Source organism: Leptonychotes weddellii, chromosome 2 (assembly GCF_054177405.1).
Source record: "Leptonychotes weddellii isolate Sample4059 chromosome 2, ASM5417740v2, whole genome shotgun sequence".
NCBI lineage: Eukaryota > Metazoa > Chordata > Mammalia > Carnivora > Phocidae > Leptonychotes > Leptonychotes weddellii.
This window is the reverse complement of record NC_138370.1, coordinates 28,467,415-28,485,124: the sequence shown is the minus strand read 5'-3', so window position 1 is coordinate 28,485,124 and position 17,710 is coordinate 28,467,415. Positions and strand designations below refer to the sequence as shown.

The 17,710-nt window shown below is 49.9% G+C and overlaps 2 long non-coding RNA genes across 2 annotated transcripts in view; both read left to right on the top strand.

The window, feature by feature from the left end:
* Window positions 1–17,710, top strand: part of LOC145717882 (uncharacterized) — a 102,028-nt gene that overhangs the window by 22,172 nt on the left and 62,146 nt on the right. The window lies entirely within an intron of this gene.
* LOC115945058 (uncharacterized) lies at window positions 6,513–10,060 on the top strand. The gene is made up of 3 exons (XR_004079543.2): window positions 6,513–6,687; window positions 7,194–7,305; window positions 9,471–10,060. It is a non-coding gene; the product is annotated as an uncharacterized LOC115945058 (long non-coding RNA).

Genomic DNA, 17,710 nt, shown 5'->3' with positions numbered 1-17,710 from the left:
GCGCGAGCCGGAGGAAGGAATGGGAGGGCTTGCAGCCTCTTGATCCTGAGGGCTTTACTTTATTAAATATCTCGGGCTGTACAGGGGGAAGGGCCCTCGGATCCCAGGCCTCTGAGACATTGCGTCTGACAGCTCCCAAACGATGGCTCCTGTCGGTTACAGCCTCAAATTTCTGGCTTGTTATGTGCACTTAGTGGGGGAAGGCACGGGATGCTTGCATGGGGGGCGGGGGGGGAGAGCAAATCCAGGTCTTTTAGTTTCAAAAACCGCTTGGGTGGGGCTGTGCAGTCAGATGGGCGTTCCAGGGTGGGCACCCTTGGCCAGAAGTACGGGGCGCCTCCTGGCTCACCAGTGCGAATTCTTCTAGTCCCCCTGGGGAGAGAAGGAAGCCCGACGGAGAGGGAAGCTCTCAGGTGCAGACCCGTGGAAACAGGTCTGGTCTTTCCTGGCAGAGCAGAGCTGGGGGAGGCAGCGGTCCCACACCAGTCCCAGGAGCCCAGGGCTCCCTTTCCCAGTCAGTGGGCTTCTCAAACTTCCCAGACTTCCCTGTCCGGGGTCAGTTAATCAGGGATCCTGCGATCTGGTAAGCTCCATAATTATCTTAGTTTGACATAGCAGGAAATGTTATTCATAGCCCAAAAATTATCTGAAATTTTTTTCCCCTGGGGAAGGGGGGGCAGTGCTATAGAAAGAACCCAGCCAGGGTCCTGGATGCAGCTTTCTCCAAAGGCAGACTGGGGGGGTGCCCTGGTGGGGGCCGTGGGTGGTGTATTCAGGGCTCCCTCTCGGGGACGGGTGGGGCTAGTGCTTCTGCACTGGTGTGTGTGTGCGCGCGTGCATGCGCGTGCACGCACACATGCTCCCTGTCTCTCTCACTGGATTATTGCACTGCTTGCTCATCTGTTTGTCTGTCTGTTCTGGAAAGTTGGAAGATACCAAACAAAGCTGTAGTTCTCTGTATTCCTGCCACCTTCCTCTCCCACTCCCCAAGGAGTTCTGGCAGGCTTCACAGTGTTGTCTTCCGAAAGGAGGGGCAAGGGCTCTAGGAGGTGGGGGCATGCTTCCATGGATATGTGCCCACACTCACCGCCCTATAACAGGGTCTTCCCTCCTCCTGCCTCAGGTCGGGGTTAGGGGGCCACCAGGCTGGCCTCCTCGGTGTCGCCTTCCCAACTACCCCCACCCGCTCTGGTCCATCTGTCTGCTTGCAAGATGTCTCCTGGGCATCAGGAGCAGGCACGATTTGCTTTGGGAAGTGTGAAGCATGCTCTCTTCGCCCCATCCATTCCTTCCTCTCCTTTTCATGGCTTTCCACGTGGAATGATTGAAGGCCTTTTTCTTCCTAAGTTCCCAGAAACTCCCGCTAAGATGCAAACACCTCCTTGAGGGGTGACACCCCCCCCTCACTGGGGATTAGGTGGCACTGCTGAAAGCAAGGGAGTGTTCTGTGGAAAGGAAGCGGGGCCAGGATCAGGGGAGGAGAAGCATGGGGACCTGAAGGGACCTGCCTTACCTTGTTATATATATATATTTTTAAGGATTTTATTTATTTATTTGACAGAGAGAGACAGCAAGAGAGGGAACACAACAGGGGGAGTGAGAGAGGGAGAAGCAGGTTTCCCGTCAAGCAGGGAGCCCGATGTGGGGCTCGATCCCAGGACCCTGGGATCATGACCTGAGCCACCCAGGCACCTCTACCTTGTTATATTTTTGAGAGTTCAACCTGCTTGGTGCATCTTGGTCCTGTCCCCAGAGTGGGGAGCGGGGGAGATCCAGGGGGGCGGGGTGGGGGGGCAGCCGGCGCTGTCCCAGTCCTCTCATCTGCCTTGCTCTCTGGGGAAGGGAAGGGACGTCCCCTTGGCCCCTCTGTCCCCCTATAGCACAAGTGCTGGTGTTTGTCAGTGGCTGAGTCCTTCTCGGCCAGCAGCAGGGAGTCTGAGGTGTCAGGTGGGGCAGCTTCCTTTCTGTGGCCCGGGAAGGTGTTCTGTTGGCATTCTTCCCGAGGAGGAAAAGAACCAAGCCCACTGTTTGGAGCCTGGCACCGTGAGGAACTCCACTGACCTTGCGAGTGAGTGAGATTATCCCAGGTGAAAAATCTCAGACATTAAGAGGCATGTTAATGATACTGGTCATGATGATATAATAATAGCGGTAATTATCCTAATAATCCCTTAGGATGTGTGCATGTCTTTCCAAGTACTCAGAGCACTTTCCCATTTGTGATCTCACATAACCTTAACCTACTTCTGGTAGAGAGACTGGGTGGAGCAGGCCATCATAGCTACACGGGGAAACTGAGGTACCCAGCTCATGCCTTCCACTCAGGTCTCTTACTTAGCTGCACAAATCCTGCAAAGAGGAATTTTCATTTTTGCTGTCACCCGTCCTGTCCCTGAGAATGAAACACACACACACACACACATATCTGTGGCTTCCAACCCCCAAATGTGCCATTAACTGAAAAGCACTGTGGCTTTGGGAGTTGAGAGACTTAATAGCCAGCTTCCACCCCTGCTCATTCCTCCTGTGCTGTGCATGGGGTTGCTCATCAAAAGGGAGCAGGGAGGAGGCAGATCTGAGGAGCACTTCACAGGGGAAGACTCTTTAGAAGAAATCACTCTGTGTCATAGTGCAGGGTGACTTACTTTCATGTGGCAAATGCATTCTGGCAGCTCCCTGCTCTCACACGCCATAGATCATTAAAGGAGGGGTGGGTCCGGGGAATTTTCCCAGCGCCTCCTCCAAGGACAGCTCTGCCAGTCACCGGGAGGCGCCCTGGGGTCACTTTCAAAGGGAGAGCATGGGGTCCTGAGAGGCTAAGCAGTAGAAAGCAGAGAACAAGCTGTGGGTGCTCACAGCTAGCTGGAGTCCTGTGATTCCATTTACTAAATGTGTCTCTGCTTAGTAATTTCAGGGCAGCCAGCAGGGAGAGAGAATGCGGAGTTGCGGGGAGGGGGGAGGCGACGGAGGGGGGAAGGCAAGCAAGAAGAAGAAGAAAAAAAACCCACCAGCCCGTCTGGCATCAGTTCAGAAAGCTCTCCAACTCACACATCTGGTTCTTATATTTCAAAGTTAATTAGTCATATTGAGGCTGTCTGAAGATAAATTTATCATCCAGAAAAAACACAAACAGTTTGAAAAATGAAAGGAAGTGAGGTGACATGGCTTGACGTTTAAATAAATCATTTTAACATGATTAAAAAACTTGTCCTGTCTGACACCTAGCACTTGGGTACTTTGTAAAGACTTTTTGACAAAGACAAGTCCCTGTTTGGTATACAAAAAACCCTTGCCATTAAATTACTCAGAATAATCTTTGGCCAATTACTTCTCTGAGTGACTACCGGGTAGGAAGGCCTGCAGCCGGGCCCGCTCTCTGGGGTGGCAGCCGGGAGCTTGGCGTGGTCAGTGATTATCCCGGTGGAAAACAACAACAACAACAAAACAACAACTCAGACGTTAAGAGGTTTGGGTAACTGGAGCGTTTTTCTGAGAGAGGAGCACGCATAAAGTGAATTCGTAATCTGGCTCTCTCTGGATGCCTTGAGTTTGAGCAGGAAATCCTTCCCCAGCCCAAAGAGGAAAGATCTTCTTCAGATGCCCGGGCAAATCCTTCCAAGAACCAGGTGTGTCCTGTTCTTTACACCTCCCGGGGCTTAGGGGACAGTTTGAACTCTGTGACGAATGAAATTAAGAAGCGGGGCTCTCTCTGGCCCAGCTAGAATGGGCAGTGGCCAGATGGGGGTGGTAGAAATGTAAATAATCGTGAGCGTGGATGTGTTGGTTTGTTCTTGGAGCAGATGGAAGTGAGCTGGAGTCCAACACTCTACGAACGCAGACGCACCACCTCCACTTGTCCCCCCGCCCCCGCCCCCCCAGCCCTGCCAGTGCACCCTGTGTACTTTGTAAAGGTCACTGGTTCTTTTTCTTTGTCATGACCCACAGCCCTTCCCCGCCTGGCTCGGCAGTGGGAACAGACACCAGAGCGGTGGTTGATCATCAAGGTGCTGGTGGCGTCTGTGGGTGTTTCTAGATGCAATGGAAGGAGGCGGCAGCTGCGGCGGGGAGGGGGGTGCATTCCAGGGCTTTCTCCACCCCTGTCCAAGGTAAAATGGCTCTTGGGAGATTTCGATGTGCCTTCTGGTTTGCCCTTTGCTTGCATTCAGGACAGGAGCAATATAATCCAACATGAACGTTTTCTCCGATTAGCAATTTGGTCTCATCGGTTTTGTTAATGGGATAACAAGAGGTGCTGGTTATGGTGCAAAAGTCTCATCATGTTGGTAATTTTCACTGTAACATGTTAGCAATCTGTCACTATTTGTTTCCAGCAATACTGGCAAGAGTCTGCTTACATCAGGGGCTCTAATTCTCTCTCCACACCGCCAGACTGTTCCTCCTTTCTCTGGCTGGGGAGCTTCCCCTGCTTCGATCTGTCCCTGTCCATCTTGCTGGGCCTTTGTTTCTCCCTTCCTATGCTTCTCTCTCTGCCACCTGCCCAGCTCGGATAACTCAGTGCGGTGTTTGTGTGGGAGGGAAACACCGCCCTGCGCAGCCTGCCCTGGCAGAGTCCTAGGGCCCGAAGCCCCACACTGCCGTTGCCCTCACCCTGTCACCGGTCAGGTGGAGAACCTGAGACACAGACTGGAGCAATGACTTGCCCAAGGTAGCAGTCCCTTCATTAAAGTCTGCGCAAGGTCAGGCCTCAGGCTCTGGTTTGTGATTTCAAATCCACGGTGCCTTTTACTACGGGATGAACAGTATCATGTGAAGAAACCGTCCAGTCTCAGAAACCAACTTTCCTGCATATGGGAAAAGTCATCCCAGGGAAGTTAATAAGGTTACAGGGAGGAGACGGTCTCCTTCACCAGCTTAATGGGGCCTTTCCCAGCATCATGGGGCTGAGCCTTCAAACCAGGTGGTTGGCCGAGGTGAGTCATCCTACCAGCTGCGACGTCTCGGTCTCAGGGTCCCTGCTCTGGAATCAGGAAAGGGCATGCTCTCCTTAGCGAATCCTGGCCGGCAGTAGGGTGGATGCAGCTTTCGGCCCCAGCCTTGGTCACCAGCTGTCCAGGACAGAAGCTCTGGCCATAAATAGTCTTTCCTCTGCCAGGTGAGATGCTCCTGCCCGCCTCCGGGCCCTATTCCTCGGCTGAAGCTCCAAGAGACCTTCACCTCGCCCTTGTGCACTTGCTGGGGTGGCCAGGATTCATTCCTCCTGGAAGCGTTCAGTTCCACATGGTTCCACAGCTGGTGCCTTGCGGTGTGGAGGCCGAGAAAAGCCAGAAGCACCACCCTGTTGTGCCCAGATAACCAGATTTCCAGTCGGACGGACTGGAGTTCGAATCTTAGCTCTGCTACTTAGTGGCCGTGTGATCTTCCTAGATACAGCAACTGTTAGTCTCCGTTAGTTTCTCTACCAATCAAATGGGGATTCCTAATAGTTTGCTGGTAGGTTCATAGTGCGGAGTAGAGAAAACGTATGCAAAGACCCAGAAGGCTCCAAGGCCCATGGTAAGTCTGCCTCTTCCTCGCGGTGTGGCCCACGTGGCACAGATACCTGCCTTGGCCATCTTTTGAATTCATTCCTAGCTGCTGTCAAGCTCACAGGTCAGGGCAAGGACCAAGCGCGTTGTTGTGGATGTGTCCATGAAAGGGTGCCAGGTTGCTGGAGAAGTGTTCCATTGCCAGGGTCAAGGAGACTTTCCAAGGCAAAGGGATTTGGAGCCTGAATAAAGCATCTGTGGAGGGAGCGGAGGGAGAGAACCGAGTGACCCCTGAGTCACCGGAGGTGTTGAAGTTTAGGGGAAAGAATGAGTATTCAAGTTTCTGCCCTGGGGTGGGGGTGTGGGGCAAGGGATGGAAAGAGAAGTTTCAGCTCTGACTTGGTGCTGGGGAGAGCCACCAGGCTTCTCCACATTCTCTCTGTCAAAACCTTCCCACGAATTATCTAAAGCTTCCTTGATTGCTTCTAATGAAACCACCAGCTGACTTTGAAATCTCCGAACAGGCTCAACGTGCCTGATGAATAATAAACACTGTTCATGGGGGCGGCCACTTGGCCACAGGGGCGGGGGGGCAGTGCACTCCCCAGAGAGGCACCCCCAGAGAGCAGAGCCTGGGCTGGGGCCTGCGGGTGCTCTGCCTGTCTGTTCTGACCATGTGTTCTGACCGTCTGTGTGTCTGTCTGCTGCTTCCTCTGGAGGTGTGTGTGCGTGCGTGCATTCGCCTTTCCTGTGACTCAGGTCTCCTCTTGGGAAATGGAAGGGGAGGGGAGTCACAGCAGGAACAGTTTAAAAAGATGGGTAGGTCTGGTGCAGACCTGGAGACCTGCCATCCTCTGGCTGCAGGAGATAGGCCACGTTTTGACCCTCTTTGGGTCTTGATGTCTATCTGTAGCTCTTCACATGACCAGATCATGCTCCTTTGGAACGTCTGTGGGGAGGGTTCCTGGAGCACAGGGTCTAAAATACCTCTGTCGTTTACTCTGCTTTTTGTTTTCTCTTAGCATGGATCAGAATGGTGCCTGTCTTGTTATTTGTGTCCTCTCTGGGGAGGGAAAGCCAGAAGGCGGCAGGGCCTTGGCCATCCTGTTCACCTGTCTTCTAGTGCTAGAACACCACCCTGCCGAGGCCACCAGGCTCAGGTACCTGTTGACTGAATGAGGGAACCTGCAAAGAGCAGCCGGTAAGGACTTCCTCTACCTGCCTCCTAGGGTTTTTGGAAGGGTCAAATGACAGTAGCTGTGAAAATAATTTGAAAAAGCGAAGAGAAATATGCTAAGTGTAAGCCATTCACATTACTCTCCTGGGGTGGGGCAGGGGGACGGGGAGGGGGGGGGAGGCAGAGGACATTCCTTTGCCGAAATCTCTCAGTAGCCCTGAGGGGAGCCTGGCAGAAACCGGACATCTTCCAAATTCGTCACTCCCACCTTCACAGGGGTCCTTCAAGCAGACCTCAGATCACAAAACAACTGAACGCAGATTTATTCCCATTCATTGAGTGCCCGTGGCCTTGCTGCTCTGGGTGCTAGGAGGCCGAGGAGCCCAAGAGCATAATTCAGCCTCCGCCTGCAGGCAACTCCCCATCTAGGGGGCAGGCCCGCCTTGTAAACCAGTAAATTTCCATACTGGGACACGTGCAAGTTTAGGTACTCATGGTGCTGGAAGGAGTGATTAGTGTAATGTTCTCAGGTCCCAGCATCCTGGAGCGTCATCTTGAGAGGCAGGTGGCTCCCCAAGGCTTGAACCCCAGTTTCTCAGGAGCTGAGCAAGACACCTGCCAGGGGTCACATCCTGCCACAAGGTGAGTTTACTCTGTTGTGGAGCCAAGTTTCAAAGCTGTGCTTTCTAGATTCTGTCCTGGGCACTCTCAGAGGCTCCTTTTTTTTAGAGCACCCTCTGGTTGGGTTGGATTAGCAGAGACATTTAGGCATTCTTCTTTGCACATTACCGGAGAAATTATATCCCTGTCATATTTGAACACTCTGAAATAGGAAAGAATTATTTTATTGGGTGTCTCCCCCTCCCTCCTCCTAAATGTTTGAAGCTCACAAAATGTTTTCAAGCAATTTCTTGCCACTAGATTTGGTGAAACTTACTTCAAGTGTCTTTCCAGAATCTTTCATAGAAAAGTAATTGTGTAATTAGCTATAAATTAGTAAAAATTATGCTAATTACTTCCAGGTGTGACATATTTTGTGCTTAAAAACAAGTAAGAGAAAAAAAGGGGCTGTCACTGTGGCTCCCAAGTGAAGGTTGGCCCAGGCAGGCTTGACAGGCTGATGTGCGCATTTACCTAATATTATTTTTTTTAATTATGTAATTTTGCAATAAGTACAAACAGACCTGAGAACAAAAGTACAACAGACAAAACTCAGGGGTGGTTCTTTGTGTGTGTGTGTTTGTGTGTGTGTGTGTGTATGTGTGCTTAATTAAAAGGAGCCTAAGCAGGGGCTTTTCCAGTACTTTTCATTTCATACTTGTAATGGGGGAACTGGAGGTGGTGGGATGGGGGATGTTGGTATCGGGAGAGATCTCTGGGATTTACAGGGTTACCGTAAGGCAGAAGAGGTCCATTGGTTCTCTGGGGGGTTTGCCCTCTCTTTACATCCCCTTCACCCTTTCAGTTCTCGATACTAAGGTAATGTGGACCATGGCTCGGAAATGGCCGCCATCCATGCTAACGGATGGTCTTCATTTGCGTGCATCTCTTTATGTGGCCCAAGGCTTTATGGTACTGGGTCTTTCTTGCATCTTTCTCCCCATAATCCTGTCAAGTATGTGGGACAGGTGTTGTGGCCTTCAGAGCGTACATGACCACTGAAGGAACACTTTCTCCTGGGATGGGGTAAAGAGAGAAAGAAAGAGAAGGTGGAGTGTCCTTCTTTTTGTTCCTTTCTCCTCCTCCTCCCAGTACTACTCTGCATCCACTAACAATGGTGGTAAAGTACAAACCAACCCATCAGTCCATCTGTCAATCAAACATATTGGGCTTTGTGGTAGGTGCTAAGCATCCTGAGACCAATATCACAGGAAAGCTCACTGGTGGAGAAGGTAGACATGGGGAAACAATTTGATGGAATATGAGCAATACTCTCACTACGGTGATGCTAGGTCTTGGGGTTTCAAGTAAAATATTCTGTTTTTCTTTTTAAAGATTTTTTTTTTTTTTTTTATTTATTTATTTGAGAGAGAGAATGAGAGAGAGAGAGCAGGAGAGGGGGGAGGGTCAGAGGGAGAAGCAGACTCCCTGCCGAGCAGGGAGCCCGATGCGGGACTCGATCCTGGGACTCCAGGATCATGACCTGAGCCGAAGGCAGTCGCTTAACCAACTGAGCCACCCAGGCGCCCAATATTCTGTTTTTCCATAAAAACATTTGTGTGCATGAAACATTGTGTTCCCAGCTTTGGTTTGGAGGATGTGGTCCCCTGAGGTGTAATAGAGGGACATGGCAAGTGCCACAGCTGGATGAGGTTCTTTCTCATGGAGGACAGGCATGTCGGCTGGATATTTGAGGGCAGTGGAAATTTTTCAGGCAGAGGAGGAGGGGAAGAGAATCCTTCCAGTCAGTAGAGGTGACAGGTTGGGAAGGACTCTGAGGGATGACTGAGAACTCACCAGGCTGTAATGGAGGGGGAGTTGCTGGTAAGGCACACGGCAGGGGTAAAGCACGGAGGCATTACACAGTGTGGTTTACTTGGGGAACTACCAGTAGTTTGGCGTCACTAGAGCATTAAGAGAGAGGAGAGGAGTAGGGACAGGGAGCGGGGTCAAAGGAGAGCCTCGTGGGCTGCACCAGGGAGGTTGAACTTTGAAATAAAGGGAAACCACTGTAAAATTTAGGTATAGTTAGTATGTGTGTGTGTGTGTGTGTGTGTGTGTGTGTGTGTGTGTAAGAGGGGTGGGGTGGGAATCAGCAGATCCAAAGTCTGATTATAATGTTTCTGTTTTTTTGACCTTCCCCCCAGAGAGCTGGTTCTTAGTCTCGAGAAGAGAAATGTTAGGTCTGATTGGTCAGCTGGGCTTGGAGGCAGAACACCCCCCCATCACCTCACAGGAAAGCAGCGAACCCCACTGCTCTGGAGGAGACCTCCTTGGCGGGGTGCCTGACAGAGCGGCTCCCTGGGATGGGCACCCTGTCGCCTCCGCTCACCACCGCAGGCCGTGGCCCACATCTCGAGCCTTCGCTGCTACCGGTTTAAGCCGATAGACTGTGGAGGGGCAGCTGATCTGGGAGCATCGCCACCAAACAACGGCACCAGCTTAAAGAGGAAAAGGAATAAAAAGTACCCGTTTGTTCCTTGCCCCCCTTGACATTCTCCACAACCTTCTTGTAAGTTTCTCTTTCCGATCTCCAGATTAAAAAAGAAAATTCATTGAAATATCTTTTTAAAACTGGAAAATAGAGAAATATTAGCCAAGCGTAGGAAGAACAAAATAAAACAAACCCCAGTAACAGCAACGAACCCAAACAAAAAGGCGCGGACCAGGAGGCAGGGAGCTGGGTCAGGTCCGAGGCTCCTTCCTCTTGTGGGATGTGTGTATGTTTCAGCTTGGCTCCAGGCCGCAGGTGTGGACGGGCAAAGCACACCCACTGGGGCAGGTGGCCTTGCTTGTGGGAGCCCAGCCTTGCAGTTGGATTCATCCTGCCTCTCTCCCCAGGTAGAACTCGGCGTCGGTTGATCTGCTGTCTCATCATCTGTAAGATCAAGTCCAGCCACGGTGGCTGGCATGCGAGCCCTCCCCAGCAGGTCCTGCCCTGTGATCTGGTTATAGTTCCTGCTGCCCCCAACTGAGCCCCGCTCTCTGCTCTGATGGCCGCTCACCTTGGTGTTCCCTGCAGACAAGGTACAGCGGTCACGTTGGAGCCTTTGCTGAAGCTGCTCCCTTTCCTGAAATACTGGCTTATCCTCATTCCTCCCCCGCCCCCCGCCCCCCCCCCCGGGTGACAGCTGACTCCCACTTCTTTTCGAGGCCCTTCCTGCAGGCTTTTCTTCCTTATGTGAGCTCCTAGGACCTTCATTTCCATGAAATAGTGTTGCTTGGCCATCTACGTGTGGCTTTTCTGGAGGGCAAGGGATTGGACCATGACTTAGGCCCCCCGCCTTTTTAATACCCTCAAGTTTTGCCTTTTAGACTTGGCTCATAGTGGGCACGTAGGCACTATTTATAGGAGAGAGGAATGATTTAGACTCCCTAAGCCTTTCCTTCTAGATTCCTTTTGTGAGCAGTTTGGTTAGTGTTGACCTCCAACGTTGGCTTGACTCTGGGTCTAGGAAAGCACCATGAGTGACTACGAAGGGTTCAGCACTTACTGCCCAGAAAGAACATTTACTGGCACCCCAAAGCCCTGCTAACTCGCACAGTGAGCAATTCCCACGTCGGGGAGGTCACCTGCTTGACATGGAGTCTTGCCCTTGACCAGATGAGAGATCTTTATATACATGCTTTCCTGGCCGACATCACTTGTGGTAACTCCCAGAAAAGGGAATTTTAAAAGTCCACGCATTCTGAAAAGGCACGTGTTGGTGGGTCTTTGGAGATGTGGTCACGACCTGCTGCATAATTTGCCAGGCCAAGTGCGCATCGAAAATGGGGGCCCTTTGTTCGAAAATTATGAAGACTTTCGAGATGGTGACAAGCAGAGCATGAGTCTAGACCCTGGTCATTCTTTTTTTTTGAATTTTTTTTTTAAAGATTTTATTTATTTATTTGAGAGAGAGAATGAGAGACAGAGAGCACGAGAGGGAAGAGGGCAGAGGGAGAAGCAGACCCCCGCTGAGCAGGGAGCCCGATGTGGGACTCGATCCCGGGACTCCAGGATCATGACCTGAGCCGAAGGCAGTCGCTTAACCAACTGAGCCACCCAGGCACCCTAGACCCTGGTCATTCTGAGGGCGGGGGCGGGTTGGGGGGCAGTGGTTGGGGGCAGTGGTTGGTATGTGCTCTGCCGCGTGCGTAAGAATATTAAGTGTCTAGCATGTGCCCAGCACTATTTAAAACACCCCCGGGGGGTGGTTTTTTAACAAATCAGTAGGGGATAGGGTTCTCCCTGGAGAGATATTTACAAAATTATGAACGAGACAAGAGATATGTTCACTGCCCATGTATCACTGTCAGATGAAGAAGGGGAGGCTCAGATGATTTGCCCAAAGTCACACAGCCACTCCAGGAGTTTCTGTACCCATGAAACGCTTAAAGAATGGTGCACTTGGTGTGGGACGCTAGGAGCCATGGGAGGTCAGAGAAGCAGGGGCAGGTGGCCTTGCTCGTGGTCAGGGCCATGGACCGGTCCTGGCTGACTTGGAGAGGGGGAAGGGTTCAGGTTGGGGGGAAGAGCGGGAAGGGAGGGGGGGAGGGGGCGCTCTGCAGTCAGTGAGGTGCCTCTGGCTTCATCAGGAGGGGGTGTGAGAGGTGGGGATCTCTCCCAGACACCTTCTCCTCCTTAGCGCTCACCTTTGCGCACTCTTTTCCTTCTAAATAAGATACCTGTTCCCCATAGCCATCTCCTTCCCGATTCTAGTTCAGTTTGAAAGTGTTTTTCAAACTCTCTGGATCCCAGTTGACAGCAAAAACTGTATTTTCTGGTGTGGCCCAGTACACTTGTATGTGTATGTGTGTATGTGTGTGATTGTGTTTTTGTGTTTCCTTACCCATTAAGGTAAGTAAACAGACATCTGATGCAGTCTGATGTTTTCTTTTATACTCTATTATGTAATTAAAAATTCAGATAATGATACTCCAAATCGAGGCCTGCCCTGAATATGAAAAACTGCTTTACCTCCTCTCTGCTGTAGCCACTAGACAGGAAGAATTCTTTTGCACTCAAAGCCTGTGTGGAAGGAGGATGTATCTTCATCTCTGTGAGCCTATAGAACTCTCTCTTTCTCTGAATGCCTAAGGCTCATCCTGTTGGCACCTGCCCTGGGATCTCAGGCCCTCCTAACAAGGGTTTAATTGTATTTTTATGCATTTGCGTATGAGGGAGTACAAATTCCTTGCAGAGAAAACACATGCCTGGGTTACCCAATAACACATAGAAGGTAGTAAGAGCTCATCGAGCCCATTTCCTAACCCCTCTGAGGCCCAGCCCTGTGCCTTTTCCAGAGCAGGCATTCAGTAAGAGTTTCTAGATTGAAGAATTGGTTGAGAAGCTCAGAAGCACTTGGGAATTTTCTGGCGAGTTGAACATAAGCTCAGCACTGCTGGTTTAAAAGGCCTCTTGGTGGGGCTGGCATTTGATTGTTTCCCAAGCAAGCTGTTGGAACCCCTTTCTTGGCTGTTCCTTGTCTGGTCACATTTCTCTGCTGACAGCCTTGCTTTCCAGCCTCAGGTACTTCTGGGACTTATATCCCGTTGCTTTTTCCTGAGCGATGCTAACTGGGATGGTGGACGGTCTGACAAGACCCACAGACTTGGCTTTGCCTGCCCCCTGAGCCAGACAATGGAGAGCCCCCAACACCAGCTGCCCTCCTCCCACCCCCATAGTGTGGGGAGAACACTGGGCTCAGTGTCTGAAAACCTGGCTTCACGAGTCCCCTTCCCCAGATGAGTGACTTTGGGGAAATGGCTTAGCCTCTTAGAACTTCATTTCTCGGGACGCCTGGGTGGCTCAGTCGTTAAGCTTCTGCCTTCGGCTCAGGTCATGGTCCCAGGGTCCTGGGATCGAGCCCCGCATCGGGCTCCCTGCTCGGCGGGAAGCCTGCTTCTCCCTCTCCCACTCCCCCTGCTTGTGTTCCCTCTCTCGCTGTGTCTCTCTCTGTCAAATAAATAAATAAAATCTTTAAAAAAAAAAAAAAGAACTTCATTTCTCTTCATTTGACACCTCTTGGGCTTATTGAGATGATTACGTTAACAAACACGTAGAAACTTTAACTGTATGGCAGCTTAATAATACCTACATTTGTAAAGTGCATCTACCTGTCTTTTAACAACTGCGTGAATGGTTTTACGACCAACCTCAACTTAGCGAGGAACTGAGGTTTGGTTGTCCCAGATTACTTAGCTAATAAGCGGTGGAGTTAGAATCCAACTCTGTTTTCTTTTTCTAGAGTCTATATTCTTGTTATTATCATCATTATTTAATGTAATTCTATCAGCCTATTAATTATTATTTTCTCCAGCCCAGGGGGGCCTTTAAGAGAGAGCATTTCTGTTGATGTGGGGAGGGTTGGCTCATGGCGGGCCTGGGAAGCAGTGGTAGGAAAATGAGTGAGAAGAAAGGAAGGGAGAGAGCATGAGTGAAGGGCTAAGTTTAGGAATCACGTGAGGCTGGTCGTGGAGGGATTCCTGGGTCGCTTCTCTGCTGTTTCAGCTCCTCGGGTCTCTGGGCAGTCATCAGACACACCATCAGTGATTTTAATCAACAAACCAATGAACCGATATTTACTTGGGGATTTGGAGGCTGACGCAGAAGACTCCTCATTGGAGGCCCCTTGGCACCAGGGTCATTTTCCATGGCCACACAATCCCAGATCGCCAGCTCCAGAGTTTGGAACTGAGGGGGGTGATGGTCTTCGGAGAGTTTGTGGGCACTTGGTGGTTTTCACCGCTGTATCCTGTCCCTGCAGAGGGGAGAGGGTGGTGTCAATGTTGGGGTGGGACCATCCTCTCTGGTGACTCAGCCTCCCCAGTGGAAGGTATACCAGTCAAGGGGGACTTCACTTCCTTTTGTCAGTGTCCAATCTGGTCTTTAAAAAGGGCAATGACATTCTTTTCTCCAGTGAGCCCTCCCGGCGATTCCAAGTAGTGGGTTCTAGCACTACCCCCGTTTTATAGGTGACGAAAGTTGGGTTTTGAGAGCACCCATGACCCGCCCAACGTCAGGTAGCCAGGTTTGGATCTAGGTCTTTGATGTCAGAGCCTACCATGATCTTTCAGGTCTCTGCTGAAGATTTTGGTTTCCCATTCTCAGTTGCTTCCTCTGGAGGATTGCTTTCCAGCAGGTATTAACACAGTGATCTGCATAACTATTAATAAAACCTTTAATACGGGGTCTATCAAAGCAGACCAAATAATTTAGAAGGTCCAAATTTCCCACCCCCTCTTAGTGGTAGCTATTGTTAGTAGTTCCGTATGTGGCTTCCAGACATTTTAAGCATGGATATGTTGTATCTGTATGTGTGTGTTATATATAAAATGCTTTTAAGCATAAGCAGGATCCTACTCTGCATATAATACGGCAACCAGCTTTTTCACTGAAGAACGTTTTATGGACACACATTCATGTTAGTACCCACAGTCCTACCTCATCCTACCTCATCCTTTTTAGTGCATGCATAGTATTACTATTTCATTTTATGGATGAACCAGTTTATTTAACCTATTATCTATTGATGGACACTTAGGTTAATTCCAGCTTTTTTCTACTACAAACAGTGCTTCACTGAGCATCCTCATATAGTTGGATAAATTCATATAAATGAAATTTCTGGCATGCAGGATTTGTGCATTTAAGATTTTGATCGATATTGCCACATTGCTCTCCAAAGAGGTTGTCCCCATTTACAACATCAATCTAAACATTGTTTTTTGCATGTGTTCAGTAAATGCTGTGGAAATTGGTCCTGGCAGTTTATTCAATTATTGTTGTGATTCAACTATCCACTCTACTCAGGGGTGATTCCATCACATTCTGGGTGTGTGATTTAAATCCTATCTCTGCCCTTACTGGCTGGAGGATTGTGGGAAGTTTGCTTGACTTTTCTGAGCCATGATTTCCTCGTGGAGATAACAATACCTCTCTTGAAGAATAGAGTGAGGGACGTTGTGAATATTTGTCAAGCCTCTTGCCCAGGGTCTGACACAGAGTAGGTGCTCAATCAATGCATCCTATCTTTATCCCCCTTTATACAAGGGCAGTCAGCTCCTGCCATCTGGCCCTGAGGAGAGAGGATCGCACAGTTTGCCAAAGGACTCAGAGGGGTCACCAAAGCACTGGTTGTTAAGGTCTCTCTAAATTTGTAGTGGCAGAGTAAAAACTCCTAACTTAGTAGACGGTAAGTCCCTTTAGGGCAATGACTTTGTTTTTTACTTTGTGCTGTTAGAGCGCTGAGCTGGTGTCTGGGACGTGGCAGGTACAGTTGGCTATCCAGGGTGAAAGGTGAGCCAGGGTTTTGACCAGGGACCATGAGTATCAGGAGACCCAGTGGAGGCAGAATGTCCCTTTTAGAATCCACATCCACTAGGAGACATAACTTACGCTTCTTGCTTTTTCCTATTTAGAGAATTTCAGAAAGAAGCCTCAATGGAAGTTGGGGGAAGCGACAAAACCCCAAACCAGCCTAGGCCCAGAAATCCCCTTTGAGAAACTGCCTCTGGGACTTGCTTGTGAAGTGGGAGGCAGGGTCCGATGCTGTCTGGGAAGCCATATGGGTAATTTATAGGTGGGGTGCAGTGGGGGGCTTGTTGACTCCGAGTAGCATCCTGGCCGCTCTGGGTATGGTATCTGGAGCCCCCTGTCTCCCACCAGGCTGGTGCTCTGCAGCCGCTGCCTTACTCTCCCGGGGACTTTCCAACTACTCTTCTGGTCTTTTCTCACTCTATTTTTGGAAAGGGCCTTGTCCTTCTTTCCCCCATCAGTCACCCTCCCCACACCACCTGCCCGCTCCAGAGGCATCTGGTGTCAAGAACTCTATCTGAAAGGCTCGATCCCTGGGTCTAGGTCTGTCAGCCACAGCTCAGCACTGGCCAGGGGCACACATGGGGACAGGGAGGAAGCAGGGCCCTGCCCTGGGGCATGGGAGTAAGTTCAGGACAGGCGCCCGGTGACAAGGAGTTAGAATCTGGGTTTGACCACCAACTTCTCACTGTATCACATCTCTCTGTGCCCCAGACTTCCCTTCTGTTAAATGCAGTTATACCTGCCCTTGGCTCATCATGAGCCAGCTCCAAGGACAGCTCAGTTGCCTGATACCAAAGCAAGAGAAATCACAGAGGAAATTCCTCTGTGAGTAATTCAAGAAGGTGGTGTTGCTTTCATGTCTCATGAGTCCTTTGGGAAGGAAATGTGCCAAACTAATAATATTCCACGCAGAAGTTGGAGCCTCCCGCCTGCCTGTACCTAGTTTATTCACGGAGGGCTAAGTCTAAATTCCTTCTCTGCCTTTACTAGCTGTATGATCTTGAACAAGTTACTTAACCTCTCTGGGTCAGAGTTGCTTCATATATAAAATGGACATTAGCACCTCATTAGGTTGTGACAAGATTCGATATTATTATTAACTTTGGCTGCACATGCAAATCCCATTTCAAGACAGATAGGTAATACTTGGCCTTTAGTCAGGTAGGCTGTAGACTATGCCATCTGCTTTAGTATGCTGTTGACTCTATGCAAGCCCCTTCCCTGCTTCCAGTGGGGAAGCTTCAGGAAAGGAAAAGTCTCTTTGGATGGTAGTTGGGTTTTTCCAAACTATATTCCATCTATTCCTGTCCATTGCATTCCATTCTATGGCATCAATACCATTCAATAGGCTTTCATTGAGACACAGTAGACTGAGTCAGGAAATCCGATGACTTTCATTCACTCAGCCTGAATCCTAGAGCCAGAAACGGGGACAGAAAAAGCAAATCAGAATCAAGGCTGTGCTGTAGAGCTTCTGAAGAAAAGAGTAATGACCTCTGAGCTCTGGCTTCTAACTTAGCCCCTGTCTGGGCATGGACCAAAGGCATGGGTCCAGAGTTGAAAGAGAAGCCTGGTCTCCAAGCAACCTGTTCATGTTGGTTTGGCTTTGAGATGAAAGTGAGGAATGGCAGCTGGGCCTTGGACATTTGAGAGAGATGAGGTTAATTGTTCCCTTCTTCAACTTGGCCTGGGTCCTCTTATCCCCACTGCAACTCCCTTACAAAAAAAGATCTAAGCTTATACACATGTTACACACACACTCACACACACACACACACACACACACACAGAGGAATCCAGAGAAAAACAAATGAGCAAGTTTGCTACCCGGGTCCTATCTGTAGGTCTGTCGTGATGGAGTGAAGACGCCTGTGGCTTGACTGTTGGTGTTAGCACTATCAAGTGTTGATTGAGTTTTGGTCCCAGTAGTAAGAAGCATTTGTAAAATTCAAATACAGAATTTCAAACCCTTGAGCACTTCCTGAGAGTCTCAATGGCTTTAATAAGGGAAGGGCATCTCTTTGATGGCAAATGATTATCCTTCACAGTGCAAGCACAAATTGGATCATAATTAATGATTTTGAT